This window comes from Saimiri boliviensis, chromosome 9 (genome assembly GCF_048565385.1).
Source record: "Saimiri boliviensis isolate mSaiBol1 chromosome 9, mSaiBol1.pri, whole genome shotgun sequence".
Taxonomy (NCBI): domain Eukaryota; kingdom Metazoa; phylum Chordata; class Mammalia; order Primates; family Cebidae; genus Saimiri; species Saimiri boliviensis.
The window spans coordinates 18,103,990-18,122,923 of record NC_133457.1 but is presented as its reverse complement, the minus strand read 5'-3'; the positions used below and the strand labels follow the sequence as shown (position 1 = coordinate 18,122,923).

Genomic DNA, 18,934 nt, shown 5'->3' with positions numbered 1-18,934 from the left:
CCATAAATGGTAACACCAGGACTGGGATGAGATATTATATGTTGAACACTTTTGCTTATTGGGCTTTGCCTCCCTCCCCTAGAAACTGCATTAACTCTTATGAGGCATAATATCTTTAGTATCTTTAGTAGAAATATCACTGATTTCCTGAATGTATTCTCATGCCCTGAAAGGGATGATATTACCTTCCAAGCTATTCAATTTACTCATCCAGCAAGGCAATTTCAACCCCCCAGAGCGTGCTATCTTCACTGGCATCTTTAGTTTTAAAAATAACAACCTTGAAATACCTTTTCTACTTTTCCCTTCAAAGTATTCCACAAGGAAGTTGGAAATATAGTTTGCTTAAAAAAAAAAACTCATTCAGAAGTAGGTTCTTTTCAGATAATTAAATTCTTATTTTTGTGATAGTTACATGACAAAAATACCATGAAGTCTATTTCTCTGACTATAGGTAAATCATTTACCATGGACAGTTTTAATATATTCCATTTTCTGCAGCAATTTTCCCTATATTACTGTCTCAGCACCAGAGAGGTTTTCTGAGATGAGTAAAAAAAGAGGCTTTGCTCATATAAATTAAGTAAAATCTAATTTTCCCAGATTTGTAAAATAATAATAAGTAATGGATACAATTTTTTCAGTCATAGTTTTCTTTCACATTTTTATTATAACTCAGTATTGGCTAAAAATTATATCAAAATCTAGTAAAAGGGATTCTGGGAGGATGGTAGCAGCAACAAGCTTTGAATCCCTATGTAAAAATAGATAGTAAAACTACACAGAATCAACCATGGCAACATTAGGGAACAGACTATCCTCAGGAATGTCAAAAACAAAAGCAGGTGAAGACAGACTATACAGCCACAAAACTTGATGATATTTGCATTTGAGAAGGAAAAAAACAAAGCATCTGATGGACCTGAGAATAACAAAATTCCAAAAGAGCCAAAAACTCATCACTGGAAAGCACAGTAGGCTGATTTGGAAATAACTAAAATTTGGAGAGGTTTTGCTTAACTCAACACTGGATGAATACAAGAAGTCCATAAAGGGAGCTTAAAAGATTCATTAAAAGTCTGGCCGCTATACCACGTGTACCCTTGCAATGGACTTGCCGTGGCTTTCTCTTCAGAGACTGCTCACATTCAGTATAAACTACTGGGAGCAGAATAAAAATCAAGTAGGGTATGTGAAATGGAGATGAAGAAAATAGAAGCTACAGATAAAAGTGGGGAAGGGGAAGAGAGTCAAGAAATCTCAGAAAGCAAGTTGCCATATTTTTGAACACTACACAAAAACAAGAAAAGAATGAGCGCTGTGAAGGTAGAAAACCTATCTGAGCAGGACTTTCTTCCAAAATGCTGGGAAAACTAATTTCCCTTAAACATGAGCAAAGATTAAGCATTGAGGTTATTACATGAAGAGGTTATCATATGAAGTTATTATAAGAAAAAAAAGAGAAAGAGAGAGAATAAGGATCAGGATGGTATCCCTATAGATAATGCTCAATGCCCAAAACAGTATCCTGTTTTATACAGAGCTAAAAGAAAACTGTAAAAGAACAGTGAAAGAAAAATATAAATCAGTATCAGAAAACCTCAGAGATTAAATGGCAGTGCTCAAAAGGTTAAAAAAAAAAAACACACATATAAAATGAAGATTAAATCAGAGGGAACATAAAAGTCAGTAAACACTGAGATGATGAGAAAATAACTTACGAGAAATACCTGCTGAAAAGGGAGAAAAAAAATTTAAATCAAATAAACATGATGAAGATATTTTAAAATTTGAGGAGAAAGTGGTAAATATTTAAGACAGGTTTTTAAAATATGTATAAATAAGTCTCTGAAGAAAAAAACAAAGACAACAGAATCAATAAAAAAATATAATTCAAAAAAAAGACTTTCCTTAAATAAATTCGAATCTATATATTGAAAGAGCAGTTTATAAACTTGAGGTTATCAACATAGAAAAACCAATACGAAATCATATTCTAATAAAACTACTAGATTTTAACAGAAAAGAAAAAAAATTGATCATCTAAGCAAAAGAAACAAAAATAGCACATGACTCATAGATATTACATTGTTAGCAGACTTTTCGAGAGTCACACTTTTTTTCACAACAAAATGGAGGATATTCTAGGAAAGAAAATGTGAACCATGGCTTTTAGATACAAACAGTTACCAACATGAAAGACTGAAGTGAATATTGTTTCCATAAGCCCTTACTAAGGAATGTAGTAGAGAATGAACATCAGACAACAAAATGACTAAAGAGAATTAAACATCTAGAATATATAGTTACTTTTAGAACTAAGACTAAATGAGGGTTAAAAAAAAAGACTGCAGTATGCAATGGTATTAAGTTCAGGCAATGTAGATATAGTGTAACTCTAAAAAATTGTGGAGCATGAAAAGGCCATGAGCAATATATATATACATATATATATATATATATGTATATTGTATGTATTATATATACATAATATATATAAACAATATATACACAATATTATACATATACAATAGACATATATATGTGTATATGTGTGTGTCTATATACATATAATTTTTTTTTTGATGTGGAGTCTCCCCGTCATCCAGGCTGGGGTGCAAAGGTGCAATCTAATCTCACTGCAATCCCCGCCTCCTGGGTTCAAGAGATTCTCCTGCCTCAGCTTCCTGAGTACTTGGGATTACAGGTGCCTGCCACCATGCCTAGCTAATTTTTGTATTTTTAGTAGAGATGGGGTTTCACCATGTTGGTCAGGCTGGTCTCAAACTCCTGACCTCGGGTGATCTGCCCGCCTTGGCCTCCCAAAGTGCTGAGATTACCGCCATGAGCCACCACACACAGCTGCAAATGGTATTTTAATTGTCCTTGTTTATTATGTTGGGGATGATAGTATAGCATTGTTATTTTATGACAGATGTGTATATGATGTAAGATAAAATAAATGGGCTTGAAATTTTACTATCCCCTGTGATTTTGAAACTGATTATTTGTATAATATAAATGAAGTTACGTGGAAATCCTGCAGTCGAATTTAAATTGCAAATATCAGGATGAAGTCATGAGGTATTCTCTTTAAAAACTATGTATGAATGTTTTCTGCCCACCTAGATGCCCAGAAGTAGTGACCTACTCAGTAGCAATGAATATTCCTTGCACCCAGACTGTAGTCTTCAATTGCCATTCCATAGTAAAAGAAACCAGAGCTTCTTGAAGAACTGGTTAATTCCAGGCTTGGGACAGAAAGGGCATATGGTGAACTAGGAAATCTTGTCAAATTGTATAGTGAGCAAGCTCTCACAAGTATCTAGGATCCTGTTGAAAGGACTCAAGAGACCACTTGAAGATCACTGGCATTACCATCCCTAACATCACAAGTGAGAGACGAGCAGATATTGCATGTCATCTGAAGAAACACACCACCACCTAGAGTCTTGCCAAAGGGATCCAATTTGAATTTAATTGAGCCTCTGGTTCCAGGTACTAATTTACAAAGGACCAGAGGTCATTGGTGAAGTATGACATGAAAATGCAGTCAGCCAAATCTAACAGTGGGAAACTCTGCATGTCAAAGGTCCTGAGTCTTTCAGCAGATGTAAGGTTAGAGGGGTAGAGGGATAAAAGGGGAAACTATGAATTAAAAGAGACTTAAAAAACACTGCAAATAAAATTTCTAATGACAAGACTAAACTATACTTTAAACTAGAGATTAATACCTCAGTGACAACACTATAAATAAAGCCAAGTTACTACTTTAGAAGTTGAGATAGTGGTAGCCTTTGGGGGCCTACAGACATGAATGGACATCTGGAGATCCTGGCAAAGTTTCTTAACCTGCTGATGACTGTATGGGTGTTTACTTTAATAACTCAAAAAGTTATCTATTTATTTGTGAAGATTTTCTATATCTCTCTTCTATTTTAAAATAACATGTTTTTAAATCCAATATAATACACAATTGATCTAAGAGAAAGGACCTATTTGTATTTAAAACACTTTCTTTTTTAAGATTTCTTTTTAAGTTCAGGGGTATATGTACAGGTGTGTTGTATAGGTAAATGTGTGCCATGGGGGGTTATTGTGCAGATTATTTCATCACCCAGGTAGTAAGCCTAGAACCCATTAATTGGTTTTCCTGATCTTCTCCCTCCTCCTACCCTCCAGCCCTGATAGATACCAGTGTGTGTTGTTCCCCTTTCTGTATCCGTTATGTTCTCATCGTTTTGCTCCTAGTTAGTATTCCCACACTTAGTTTGCTAAGGATAATGGCCTTGAGCTCCATCCATGTCCCTGCAAAGGACATGATCTCATTCTTTTTATGGCTGCATAATATTCCATGGTGCATAGGCACTGCGTTTTCTTAATCCAATGTATCATTGATGGGCATTTAAATTGATTCCATGTCTTGGCTATTGTGAATACTGCTGCAATGAACATATGCATGTATATGTCTTTAGAATAAAATGATTTCTATTTATTTGAGTATATATCCAGTAATGGGATTACTGGGTCAAATGGTATTTCTGCCTTAAGGTCTTTTAGGAATCACCACACTGTCTTCCACAATGGTTGAACAAATTTATGCTCCCACCAATAGCATCTAAGTCTTGCTTTTTCTTCGCAACGTCGCCAGCATCTGTTATTTTTGACTTTTTAATAATAACCATTCTGATTGATGTGAGATGATATCTCATTCTGGTTTTCATTTACATTTCTCTAATGATCAGTGATGTTGTGGTTTTTTTCATATGCTTATTGGCCTCATTTATGCCTTCTTTTGAGAAGTGTTTATTCACGTCCTTTGTACACTTTTTAATGGGGTTGTTAAAACATTTTTATAATGAGATCATGTTTCATATGATCCACAGAGACCTCTGTGACTCTAGCTTTGAATTAATCAATCATCTGATATTTGAGAACTACTGTACGAGCAGTCACTAGTATTCCCCTGCTTCATGTTGATATTCACAAAGCCTGGCATGCAGTAAATAGCTAATAATAATCATTGGAAGAATAATGGCTGCTTTTCAGATGGCATATTTGGTCTTGAATTTTAAATTACTAACTTTAGACACCCTTTATTTGCCAGCCTTTATAAAACTACTATGGTATAGGGAAGCCAGTCCATTCTTTGTAACCTCACAATTAATCTGGGGATAATTCTATTTTGTTAAACAGATATTCTAATAGTTTGAATAATAAATACTAGTTTTTTATATAAAAATTTTCTAGAGAAATAACTTTTATTTACTTTAATATTTTAATCTCTTTAAAAATATAAATAAGAAAGTAATTATAGGTAGCTTTGTATTTTTTCATAAATATCAAGCCCATGACACTGGACAGTAAAAAAATTAAATTCTAGTTGAAGAATACAGAGCAAAATTAAAGTAATATTTCATTTATCCCCAGAAAATATACATCGATATTTTATAAAGTGAAAAAAATAATAAAAACCAATATCAAAAGTTTGGGGAAAAGAATACGAGCTTATAGTTATTTGATGCTTGAAATGCAGGACCTATTTCTGGTATATATTCATTTTCAATTATGACCTGAGATTTTTCCAATAACTTTAATCAGGGTTATTAACTGCCTTCTGCACATTTCTTTTCTCCTTTGTTCTTCCTCTTTAGAACTCTGGCTTCATTTTCTAAAGTGTAAAATCTACCTCTGCTTTCAAAATATGACTATTACATTTAGGTCTTTTTAAAAAGAGAGCTATTTTGAGCTGTTACATTTATTTTCCAAAATCATTACCTTTGTCTTGAACAGAGAACTCTGGAATAGCCCAAATGTCTAAAAAGTAATTATCCTTGATGTTTTTTCCCCTGAGAATTCAAAGCCATTTTTATTCTATGCATTAGTTGGACCTATATAGTATTTCCCTGATCAATTCTATGTTGCTCTTTCTGGTATTGTTCGTTACTAACATTTGACAAATTTACCCCATTCCACCTAGAAATAACCTGGAAAATTCAAAAAATATAAATATACTCTGAAATTTATAATCAAAACTTTGCTAGTCCTTAATTTTGCCAACGAACTCATTTTTTCATACCCTTGTGTTTGTGATCACCAACTATCAAATCATCTCAGGCAGAACTTAGTAAATGGTGATCACTTCAGAACAGGCAACAAATTTACTAACTTTGTAATTAGTATCATTAAATTAAAGCTATTAATTTTATTCAACCATGAAAACTTTAGGGAAATCTGGAGCTTAGAAATAGGCGAATGGTGTATATGTGGATAACATTTATTTTATTTCATTACTTGGCATCATATAGATACAAGGTGACAGGGAGGGCTCAATTCTGTACAACAATGGAAAATATCCAATGAAAAAAATCACTCAGAAGTTCTGGTTCTCTGACACATATGTATGTAATGATTAGAGAGGCAGAGGCCTACAGGCAACATTCACTTAAGGAGAACATTTAGAACAGTGATACACTTAACAATGACAAATGGAGAGCGTTTTCAGATGTCTAGACCCAGCTCTGCTGTGTTAGGTCTTGCACAAATGTGTCTGAGCAAAAAATCCATCCTGTGTTCCATTTGCCAAGCTCACACCCTGGCATGGGACTGCCTATCTCAGCATTATCACCTTATGGTCAAGCCATACTGTCCAAGTGGTCACACTCATCAGACAGATGCCAGTCCCTAATAGCCACAAAGGTCCTGCTTAGACCAGCACTGGGTCTATCTCACATCCTCCTCAGAGCCACTGAATGAAAATATGTAGGAGTGGGCCCCATCATTTTCTGAAGTTCTCTGATGATCTCTAATGATTCTCAATGGCTTAGGGCAATTTTAGAAACAGGGCTATTTCTTGTACAGCATCCTTTCCATACATATGAATCAGAGTTTAGGCTGTGAGAAGGCATGAGGCTTTCCAAGCTGAATGCTGTCCGGCAGCACTCTCTAAAGCTCCTCCCACTCTAGTTGTCTTTGTTTTCTTTGTCTCTCATGACATATATAGTATATTTTGTGAAGACAAAGTTGAGTTTGACCTGCATTATATCTTCAGTGACTAGCACAGTCCCTGACATGGATTCTTTAGACGTTTCTGAATGAATATATGTATGAATGGATAAATGGGTAGTTTGATGCAGGGATGAATTAATTAGTATGTTCTGCCAAACCAAATGTTTTGTATTGACTGCTTTATCCTCATAATACATAGGTTGAATCCAGGAAGCCCAAAATCAACCCAATGTTCATTTAAAAATCTTATGTTGGGTATACACATGATTAAACAGAAAATTATATTTTCCCTTCATGGATTTCATAATAAACTGGTCATTTTGTCACTATATGGAAACAAGTTACAACTTATAAAAATTATAACACTGAGAACAATCGCAGAGAAAAAATGACAAAAATAACTTTCAGATATTCAGATCAGGAGGATTTGGGGAAAAAATTTGGATAGTCTCAAATTTGCTTAAAATTGAAATTGCTGGTTCGAGGAAGATGGATAAAAGGAAAAAAAACAAAAGTGTCAGCTGATTTAATAAACTACAATAAAATTAAGTAAGATTTATGTTTCATGTATTTAATAGCATGAGTGGATTTCCCCAGGGAGCCATCAATGACCAGACTTAGGCTTCCATATAAATATATCCTACAAATGGTTTAACTATGACTCTTGGCCTAGGTGACAGCATGAAGAAATCAAGTGTTTATAGCCATCAGGTGCTACCTATACCTCACTAATCTTGTTAATTTCCCTCTTCAAAATAAGTTTGTTCATCTATATTTCACAGGATTGTGTGCAAAAGGGACAAAAAGTGCCAGACATTTCACAGAATAGAGCAAATACAAAGTACATATTAATTCTCAGCCACTGTTTTACTAATTGACATTATTACTATTCTATAACACTAAAGGGCATGGGCCTTTCAAATATAAAAGGAAGCCAACTACATACTTCAGGAGAACTCAGAGGCAGAGAAATGATCAGAGCCCATATGGAGTGTCCGGTATGAAAACTTAGAAAAGAGAGAGTCAAGAAAAGCAGGGCTGATTACAATGTCAAAATTTTAGAGTTTAAACTTAATAAACCTCCTCAAAATATTCACTTGTGTTTCACTCCCTGAAATCATAATTTGTGTCAATTTGTATTAGAATTTTTTTCATTCACTCTCTCTAACCTCCTCTCTATTTTATTTCCTGTAGTATCCCTAACTTTATACATCTCATGTACTTTATGAAAACAGTATCCTTTGACCCCACCACTGACCATAACACCCTTTGCGTTCTTATCTTTCTCATTAACCAGCTGAATATTGAAAGTTTATCTTAGTATCATACTCATACTTAAATCATGAATTCCTTTACTCCTCTCTCTTCTCTTCCTTCATCTTTTTTTTTTTTTTTTTTTTTTTTCCTTTTTAAGAGAGCGTCTCACTTTGTCATCCATCCTGGAGTGCAGTAGCACTATCTCAGCTTACTGCAGCCCTGACCTCCTGGGCTCAATCTTCCCACCTTAGCCTCTTTTGAGTAGCTGGGACTACAGGTATGTGCCATCGTGCCTGGCTAATTTTTGTATTTTTTAAGAGATGGGGTTTCACCTTGTTGCCTAGGCTGGTCTTGAACTCCTGAGCTCAAGCGATACACCTGCTGTGGCATCCCTATGTGCTGGGATTACAGTGGTGAGCCACCATGCTCTGCCCACCTTCCTATTTAGTAAAGGCCTAACCTTGGTTAAACCAACTTTTTACTTACTCTGAACCTGAATACAAGCAGCTGAACAGAGCAGAAGGAAGACTCACAACTGTGGTCTCTATTCAACTTTGAAAATACAAGTGGCCACTCAGTGCTGTCCTGCAATCTTGCTTCATTCTCCTAGTAAATTAGCTTTCTTCTTCTCTTAGAAAACCAATTCACACCTTCTTTCTTATACTCAAATTTTCATTATCTCTCTTGACCCCCACCATTTTTCTCACTGCCTCCTAATGACCTTGCCTTCTATTTCTCTGAGCAAACTAGAAACAATTAGGGAAAAAAATCTCCAATTTCCAGCACCAAATCTGCTAAAGTCCCTGCCTCTGTGCTCATATTCATTGCCTTCCTTTCTGTTACCACATGTGTTCTTAACCTTTCTGTGTGCCCTGATACCCTTTAGCAATCTGGTGAAGCTTTCAGACTTTTTTCAGAATAATGTTCTCAATGCATAAAATGAAATGCCTATTAATACAAAGGAAACTGATTTTATTTAAATTCAGTTATCTATTTTTAAATTGTGATTTAGTAATATATGTTCTTTTTAATTAATGTATAATATAAAATGACTTAGCAGGCAGTCTAATAGCTACCTGTTTTAATGTAGTGAGTGTAGAAAATGATATTTTAAGATATTTCCAACAGTTATTATGTGATTTGAAAATAATCTGTATTAGTAGCTAATTCTGATTTGTTGACAACATTTAATATTGAAGGAAATGTTAAAATTTCAGTTAGAGATTAGTAAAAATAAAAATGTTGTATTTTGCCCATTCAAGTTCACAGACTTTATTTACCCTATCTATGGGTTTCCTGGAAGTCAGTGGATCCATGTTTAACATGCCAGATAAGGCAAACCCCACCATTTGGGCATTAAATACCAGTTCCTGTAAGATATTCATAAGAAAACTGTAAGGGTTACATTCTTGAAATAATTCCCATCTCCTCACCTGTCTACTTAATTATTACCATTGGCATACAACTGTTTATTAATATCTTCCACCTCGAAGCAAACAAACAAACAAACAAACAAACAAAAATAATTACTGTAACTTTGTGTCCCTCACTTATTTGTTTACTTTTATGGTAAAACTACTCAGAGGAGCTTGTTAGAATATTTGGTTTTGGCTCCACTTTCTCATCTCTATTTCTCTTATTGAAGCTAAAATAAATTTTTCCAAAATATAAATAATAAATTAAAAACTTTGTTTAATCATGCTGAAGGAAAGACTACATTTATTTTTTTACTCCTTCATTCAGAAATGCTATTACCAAATAATTGTTATGTAAACAGAAAGTGGCTTACCAAATTGGTAACCAAAAAATCAAAAATGGACAAAGGAAAAATATTATACCAAAATCAGGCAGTTAATCAATTAGTATCTTTTGAATTTTTAAAAAGACTTTGTTATATTTTGAATATTTCTGAAATTTGTTAAGATTTATTTTATTGTATTAAATAAGTAATACAATTTGTACTTAACTTTTGTATTAGTCCATTTTAATACTGTTATGAAGAGATACCTGACACTGGGTAATCTACAAAGGAAAAGAGGTTTAATGGACTCACAGTTTCACATAGGTATGGAGGCCCCACAGTTATGGCAGCAGGCAAGAGAAGCATGTGCAGGGGAACTGCCCTTTATAAAGTTGTCAGATCTCCTGAGACTTATACACTATTATGAGAACAGCACAGGAGAAACCTGTCCCAGTAATTCAGTTACGGGGATTTTGGGAGCTACAATTCAAGATGAGATTTCGTGGGGACACAGCCAAACCATATCAACTTTGTATTCTTATTTAAGTGTTGTTACAAAATTGTAAAAGTTTTAGATTCCAAAAAACCTAGATCTATACCTCAGCAAAAGCAATACTTAAAGAGGTAATGGCTGAGAATATTTCGAAACTAATGGTGGACACCAATCCACACATTCCAAAAGACCAGCAAACCCTGAGCAGTATTAAAAACATAGACAAAAACAAAACACATAGCTACACTGCAGTGAAACTATTTTTTTTTAAGTGAAAAAAGATACTCTTAAGAGAATCTAAAGAGAAAGGTAAATGTTACTCTAAAGCCAGAGTTTCTCAACCTCAACATGATTGACATTTGAGATTGAATAATTCCTTGTTGTAGAGGGATTGCAAGATGTTTAGCAGAATTCCTGTCTTCTGTGCACCCAATGTCAGCAACATACCCACCCACCAACTTGAAGCAACTGAAAACGTCTCCAGACAATCAAATATTCAATGGGGGGAAAAATCACACCTGGTTGAAAACCACTCTTCTACAAAGAGCAATAGTAAACTGACATTTGACTTTTCCACAGAAAAAATAAAATCTGGAAGATGATGGAATACTTAACAGGAACCTAACCAACCCTTTAAATTAACACAAAATATAGGAGTTAGAGAAACAAGTCAAATAATATCACAGACAAATCTATAAGTAGCCTTATCTCTTAAAGAACTTGGCATCATAAGAGAAAAGCTAGGTTGGAAGAGGTTGTTCTAGATTTTAAATACAAAAAAATAAAAAGACATAATAGCCAAATACAGTATGAATATTTATTGAATTCTGATTTGAAAAGAAAGCTATAATAGAGTTTTAGGACACTGGCAGAAATTTGAATATGGACTAGATATAGATACTACTATCAGAAAAATTTGCTACATTTTTTAGATGTGATAATAGTACTGTGCTTAAGTAAGAAAATGTCCTTATTCTTGGAATGTGAATAAAATATTTAAGGATGAAGTAGCATGATATTGACAATCATTATTTTGAAATGGGCTGAAATAAAATATTAATAATATATATTTAGCAAAAAATATAGGTGCATATATATGTGAAAATGCTAACATTCTCTGTTGAAATTTTCCATTAAAAACTTTTTCAGACTGGATAGCACATACATACATACACATGCGCACACACAGCTTGTTTAACAAATGTAAAATATAAAGATATGTAACAAATGAAATTAACAAAATAAAAAATTATATGCCAGCAAACACTAATCAAGAAAACACATATGTATTTAAGTATTAGATCAAATATACTTTAAGGCAAAAATAATTACTACAAATAAAGACATTTTATAATAAAATGTTCATCAAGAAGATGTGACATTTTAAAATTTCCATGACTATTGCCAGAATTGCAAATATGTTTTAAAATCCACAATTAACATAAAAATTTAACACATTTTCCTCAATATTTGATGATACAAGAAGAGACAGGATCAGAAAAGATACAAAAGATTTGAAAACATGAAAAACAAATATGAACAAACAAATATATATGGGACACTAAAACTAATAACTGCAGAAAACATTATTTTCAGGCATATTGTTTATCAAAATTGAACTTATGCTGGGTCATAAGGCAAACTTCAAAAAATTAAAATCTGGCTTCAGTGAAGTTAAGCTAGAAATCAATAACAAAAAGACAACTAGAAAATGCCTACATATTTAGAAATTAAGAAATACTAAATTATCCATGTATCAAATAATGATTTAAAGTATAAAAAATAGAAAATCTTTTTATCTGATTATAACAAAATTATATAATGGATTAACTATCAAAATTTATGTGATGCAGATAAAGAAGTGTTTAAGAAAATGCACAAATTAGAAAAGAAAATTTGAAAATTAATGAACTAAGCATCTATCTCGAGAATAAAAGAAAAAAATAAACTCAAGAAAAAAGAAGTAAATACTTTAAAAAATTTTAAATAATATTAGAAGGAATTGAAAAAGTCACAGCTTGATTATTTAAAAAAAACTAGTAAGTTGTTAAAACTGTTGAATAAATAATCAAAAAAACCCAGAAAAGACAACACATAAAACCAAGGAAATATTACCACAAATTCTTTAGACACTGAAAATGTATGAGCATGTTATAAATGACTTTATGCTAATAAAATGTTAAAAATTTATGTAATATGAAAAAATCTAATAAAGACTATCTAGCAATATAAATAAAGAAGAATTTCAAAAATATAAATAGTCCTGTGACTAGTAAAGAAATTAAATCCGTAATTTAAAACCTGTCTTAAAACTCTAGGCCAAGGTGGCTTTCCTGGTAAATTTTTCTAAACATATAAGAAATAGTAATAGTTATCTCCAATCTTACAAAAACCTTTAGAATATGGAAAAAAGGTCAGCACCATCCCACTTGTTTTATAAGGCAATTATAATCTTGATACTAAAACCTAACAAGAAAACCACAAGGAAAGAAAATCAAGTCCAACCTCATCCATGAACAAAGACAAAAATTCTAATCAACATGGTAACAAGTCAAATTCAACAAACAGAAAATTAATAAAATGTAATGAATAGATTTATAGCAAGAAAGCAAGGTTGCTTTAATACTTGAAAATCAATTTGTATATTAACAAAATTAAGAAAAATCATGTGATCTCAGCAAATACACAGAAAAAAAGTTTTGTAGAATTTGATAGCCATTTATAACAATGAAAAAGTGCTCAGCAAACTAGAAGTTCCTTGAATAAGATTTTTTTTAATATCAAAAATAATATGTGAAATATTAAATAAGTTTGGTTAGGTTAATGAGTATGACATCAGCCTTCCAAAAACTTTTTTTTTTTCTTTTTCGGAAAACCAGTAGCAGCAATTTATAAAACAGTACCACTCACAATAGCATCAGCAAATATCACATAGGTCTCTTTGCTTCCATTTTCTGAGTGAGTGAAAGCCTAAGGAGCCCCAGGTGAAAAGAGTAGGCAGAGATGAAGGTCGAGTAGAGAATGGCATGCTGAATTACAGAAGCGAGAGAGGTTGTATTAATAAGAAGAGGCCACATACTGAAAAATCCAAATATGAGGTCCCACAAAGATGGAGGAAGCTGTGGCAGGGTTTCCACTGACATTTTAGGTTATATTTCAAACACTTGAAATAAGAATAAAAGCAAGTTGAGGAAATCAATGTGCAAGGTCAGAATTATATACAGCCGTGTGGTTTAAAAATCTCACGTTATCAAAATGTCACACTGAGAAGCACTTTGTAAAAGTGGGGTTTACTTAGCTATGATACAGATACAATAAAAATTTACTTTTCTCTTGTATATGAATTTTACAAACATATTTAATCATGTAGCCATCACCACAAGATACAGCATATTGCTATCACTGACAAAAGCTTCACTATGCTCATTTGTAGAAAAATTTCCCACTCCCCACCAACCCCTAGCCTTTGGCAAAGTTTGCTGTTTAGTGTTCTTACAGTTTAGTCTCTCACAAAATGTCATGTGCCTCTTCGCTTTCAGAAATATATTTTAAAAGAATGTAGGTATTTCTAAAATACTTCAGAGGCTTCACTACAGTATCATTTTAATGAAACAATTTCTGATGGCTTCATAGTCTAAGCACAATTCTAAGTAAAATTCCTATGCATATTATAATCATGTGTATTAATTAGACAAAACATAGCACTGATTGAAATTTATTAAAATAATTTAAGATAATTATGTAATCTTTCCCATGTGCCAGATAGCCTTTCAAACACTTTCATTTCTATTATACTTTCATATGTAATAACTCATTTAATCCAATAAAACTATAAGAAAATTGCTATAATCCTCATTTTATGGATAAGAAAATTGACACTCAGACAAAATAATTTGCCCAAGGTCATATGGCTAGTAAATGGCAAAACAAGAATTCAAACCCAGGCAAGTTGGTTCTATATCCATGCAATTAAAGAAAGTAGAATATAATTTTCACCTGTAATAAATTACATCATAGCAACCTGGAAATGGAGGCTGACCTAGTCATGTACCTATGTATGTATGCTAATAAATTAGATTCATCAAGTCATAGCACATCGCATATGGAAAGGAACTTAAAGTTCATCATGCCAAATTCTCTCACGTTGTCACCGGGGAAATGGAGGCCAGAAAAAAAACAAAAATTTGTCCAGTATTACTAGTCTAATTTATTGCCAATTTGGCAGTCAAATACAGACACTCTTTTCTACACCATTTCAAAATATTAAAGATACTCCATGCCAGTTGTCTGTTCACCTCGAAGCAGATACTCCATGCCAGTTGTCTGTCACATACAGTGGTCATTTCTGAACACCCTCAAATGCCTTCATTCTTACAGATCCCATCTGAATAAAAATACATGAGGTGCCTTACACATAGGTAATTATGTTTTGTTCCATGTGACCTTGCTAATGCAGCATCTTTATATGACCCAGAGGGCCTATGTGAGATATCTGTTATGAGAGCTGTACCTTACAGAGATACTTTCTACTGAAGAGTGATTAGAATATTCAATCCAACCCTTAAACTCCCCAGGGAAATGCAAATGAGAGACACAGACAAAGTCAGCAGGCACAAAGTGGAACAATGGCAGAAATCACAGAGAGCAAAAGCAAAAAGCAGAAGTCACGATGCACTAAATTTCATAAGGAGCCAAAGACTTGAGATTAAAAATAAGAACTGGTATCAGGGGATCAAACAGGAATATGGAGGCATGGCTGAAAGAACTAAGTCAATAGGCCTAGAGTGCCCCAAGGTCAATAGGGTGTCTTTTATACTATGTCAGGGTACTCAAAGTGTGGACCCTGGTTAATCTAGCAACATGAGAATCACCTGGGAACTGATTAGAAATGTAAATTCTCAGAGCCCATTGAGACTTACTGACTTTAAGATGGAGGAGGCTAGGCAAACTGTGTTTCTAATAAACACCTGGGTGATTCTGAAACACCATCACAGTTTGAGAACTACTGTACCAGGTCAGTGACAACATCCTACTGACCTACTGAAATAGGTCAGTGACAGTGGTCTGTATGACATCCCCTTCCCATGAGCAACTACTGGATGCCTACACAGATTGTTTTTCCTCTTCCTTACTTCCCCCTCAGTCTTTTAAAATAAATCCTGGACAAAAACCCACGGTTTTTGTTCCTTGCAGTAATCTAATTAACAACGAGCCTCAAGTTCTGGAGAACTATATACAATCAATTTTAATGAACTGTTTGAAGTTCAAGTATTGAAATTATACTACTCTTTTGCATATTACTTTTTTCATTTATTCATTAATTTAATAAATATTTATTATGTACTTACCTACCATGTGCCAAAAGTACCTAGCAGTGAACATACAAAAATCCTTGTTCAAAATGAATAAATTAACAAGTAAATTATGAAGTATGTCAGATGGTCATAAATGCTATGGGAAAAAAATAAAGAAGCAAGGAAGGAGGTAGAGTGCAGAGCAGGGTTTTGTGATTTTGAGCAGGGTTTTGTGATTTTAAACAGGGTGGTCAGGAAGATGTCTCTGCTAAGGCGACATTTGAGCTAAAATCTGAAGGTACATGGGAGCAAGCCTTATGTTTTCCTGATGTTAGGATCTCTTTGAGGATTATAGGAACAGCAAGGAGGCCAGCGTGGCTGGGATGATGGAATGACGGGAAGAGCACTAGGCATAAAGCCAGAGAGGCCAATGGAAGGCTTGATGTGTGAGACTTCATGAGTGGTTGTAATGACAGAGTTTTATTCATTACTTTTGTAAGACATGGACATTTTACCTCTCCAATCACATAATCTTTAGGATCCTTTATTTAATAGGAATAAACTACCTAGCCTTTTAACCTATGAAGTACAATTGTGCCATCTGAGAGTGCCAGACTGACCTCCTAGCTTTTACAATTATTAACTCCAGGATAACTCTGGAGAGAGAAATAGCAAAACAGTGGTCTAAATTATCTTAACTACTTTACAGGTAGAATCAAAAAATAAATCTCTCTTCTGGTTCTCTGGAGATAGATGAATTCTGTGCAGCATTTTGAGTAGAGACTCTATCTGACATGAAAATGACTCCACAGAGAGAACAATTCTCTTCTGGATAAGATTTGCCATCAGGAATGAGCTGCTGTCTGAAGACCTTTTGTTACTGAATACATAGAAGGTTATATGAAAATGTTCAGTTTGACACAGCTGCAAGACCTAAATTCATTTGAATCGACATTCATGGAAACAAGAGTGATTGTGAAGGGCACATGTCCTCATTGCAATGTCCCAGACACTGGAAGTCAGCAATGAATGCAATTAACAATAATCCCCCTGTGAATGCAATTAACAATAATCCCCCTGCCTCGTGGAGTTCACATTATGGGGGCGGGGGACCAGGACAAAAAAAAAATTAACACATAAGTGAAAAGTAGGCTAATTTTGGATTAATTTTAGATTGTTATGAGTGGTATAAAATTGGTATTAATTTTAGATTGTTATGAGTGGTAGCAGACAAGGAGTAACTGGCAGAGACAGTGAATTTCTACTTTCAATTAATTCTTTGGGGAAGCCCTTTCTGAGGAGATATTTAAGTTAAAACCTAAATAATGAGAAGAAGCCAGGGTTGCAAAAATTGGGGATCAAAAACAATTCAGATGGTTTATGATCCACCATCATGCTTAAGATTTATCTTGTGATCTATGGTTTTCATTTCTGTTTCATATACATTAATTTGTTTTAATCCTCACGATAAAATTGTGGTAAACATACAGTTGATATTAGAGAAATTAGGCTTCAGAGAGGTCAAAGGGTTTGCCAAAGACAGAATTTGTAGATGGGTCCTCGGCAGTCATTCCTTCTTGACCCAGTTTGTTGTTATTGTGATTCCAAAGAATACGACTATTCTCAAGTCTAGAAACATCAATATCATACACAGGATAGAAAACAAAAAAGAATTATATTTAGGCTTCAGTTATTTATAAAAGATATAAATAATTCATTTGCAACTATTTAACTATAGATTTTAACTGCTCTCTATTTTTCATTTAAGAGTTTCAGTTTTGGTCACCTAGATTTGAGGGTTTATAGTACCTTCTTATGCTGATTTTTGACTTGCATTTCTCTCTAAATTTGAACAACAATAGATAAATATTTTGTGAATGCTAAAAGAGTAGAACTTACTTTTAAAAAATGGAGCATATTAGAAAAAAAAATGGAGCATCTATATTACCCATATCTACAAATTTCCAGAATAAATCTATGTACGATTTTGAAAATCTATGGTTACCCAGAACAGAGATATAGTTGATGATCCAATTAGATTAGTAAAGGAGTTTTGAAATATGTAATACAAACTATTATGCTCTATTGTTGATAATAGTATTAAGAACTACATAAATATAAGTTGCTCTGTTTTTTTTGTTTTTTTGTTTTTGTTTTTTTTCCAATTCCTAGAGGCCTATACCACAGGAAAGACTGTCTGTATTTTTTTTTTAGGATTTCTTTACTCCCTAGCATCCTAGCAATATCAACTATATAAATAACAAGACGTTTTTTCTAGCTTCTCTGGAAATGTGTGGTTTTCTGTGTCATTTTACAATGATACATTTCAGGTACTAGGTTAAGAAATATTCTTGTCATCTTTTCATGAAATAAGAAATTCTTTTTTATCTCATGGATCTCAGAAGACCATAGTAATATGTTTAGCTACTATACACCATAACTGTGTGAAAAGTATTTCTAAAGTGTACTGAAACATAGTATTTTCAAAGTATAATGTTTCCAGTTTAACATTAAAGCTGATTTTACCACACAGATCTATATCAGTATATAGTAAGCCAGTATGCAATTTCTAGGCTTTTGTCGGGGTAAATCCTAGTCAATGACTTCGGGTCACAGCTCAAAGCAGGAAAATAGAAAGGTAATGGCAAACACTGGCAGTGATGAAACTGAACAGTAGATGCAAGTTGTGCTAATAATTGCAGTATTAAAAAGACAGTATTTACTACTGGTTATAATGTGCCAGATGCCAGGCTAAGCACTTAACTTACACTATCTTATTTACCTCTAACAACTTTTAATATAGTGACTGCCAGAATTATTTTATATAAGAAATACTGATTTGCAAGAGATTAAACTTACCCAAGATCACATATTTATTGAGCAGTAAAGCCAGGCGACCATTTAGAGAACTCTGAATATAAAGCTTTCCTCTATGGTAATATTGTAATAATTCTGTGATATATATGTGGCACATTTATATACTAGTACAATATTGTTCAACTGGTATCCCACACAATACTACTGTAGAATAAATAATATCTCACATCAAAAGGATTTTATAGCTGAATAATCTTAAGAAGGCCTGCATATTAAATCCCTTTCTTGTAGAATTTCTACAGTAAAGAAATCTGTTTAACCAGA

The 18,934-nt window shown here is 33.4% G+C and overlaps 1 long non-coding RNA gene across 4 annotated transcripts in view; it reads right to left on the bottom strand.

The window, feature by feature from the left end:
• The window catches only part of LOC141585592 (uncharacterized), a 402,245-nt gene that overhangs the window by 264,488 nt on the left and 118,823 nt on the right, over nt 1-18,934 (bottom strand). The gene's annotated exons all lie outside the window — the stretch shown is intronic.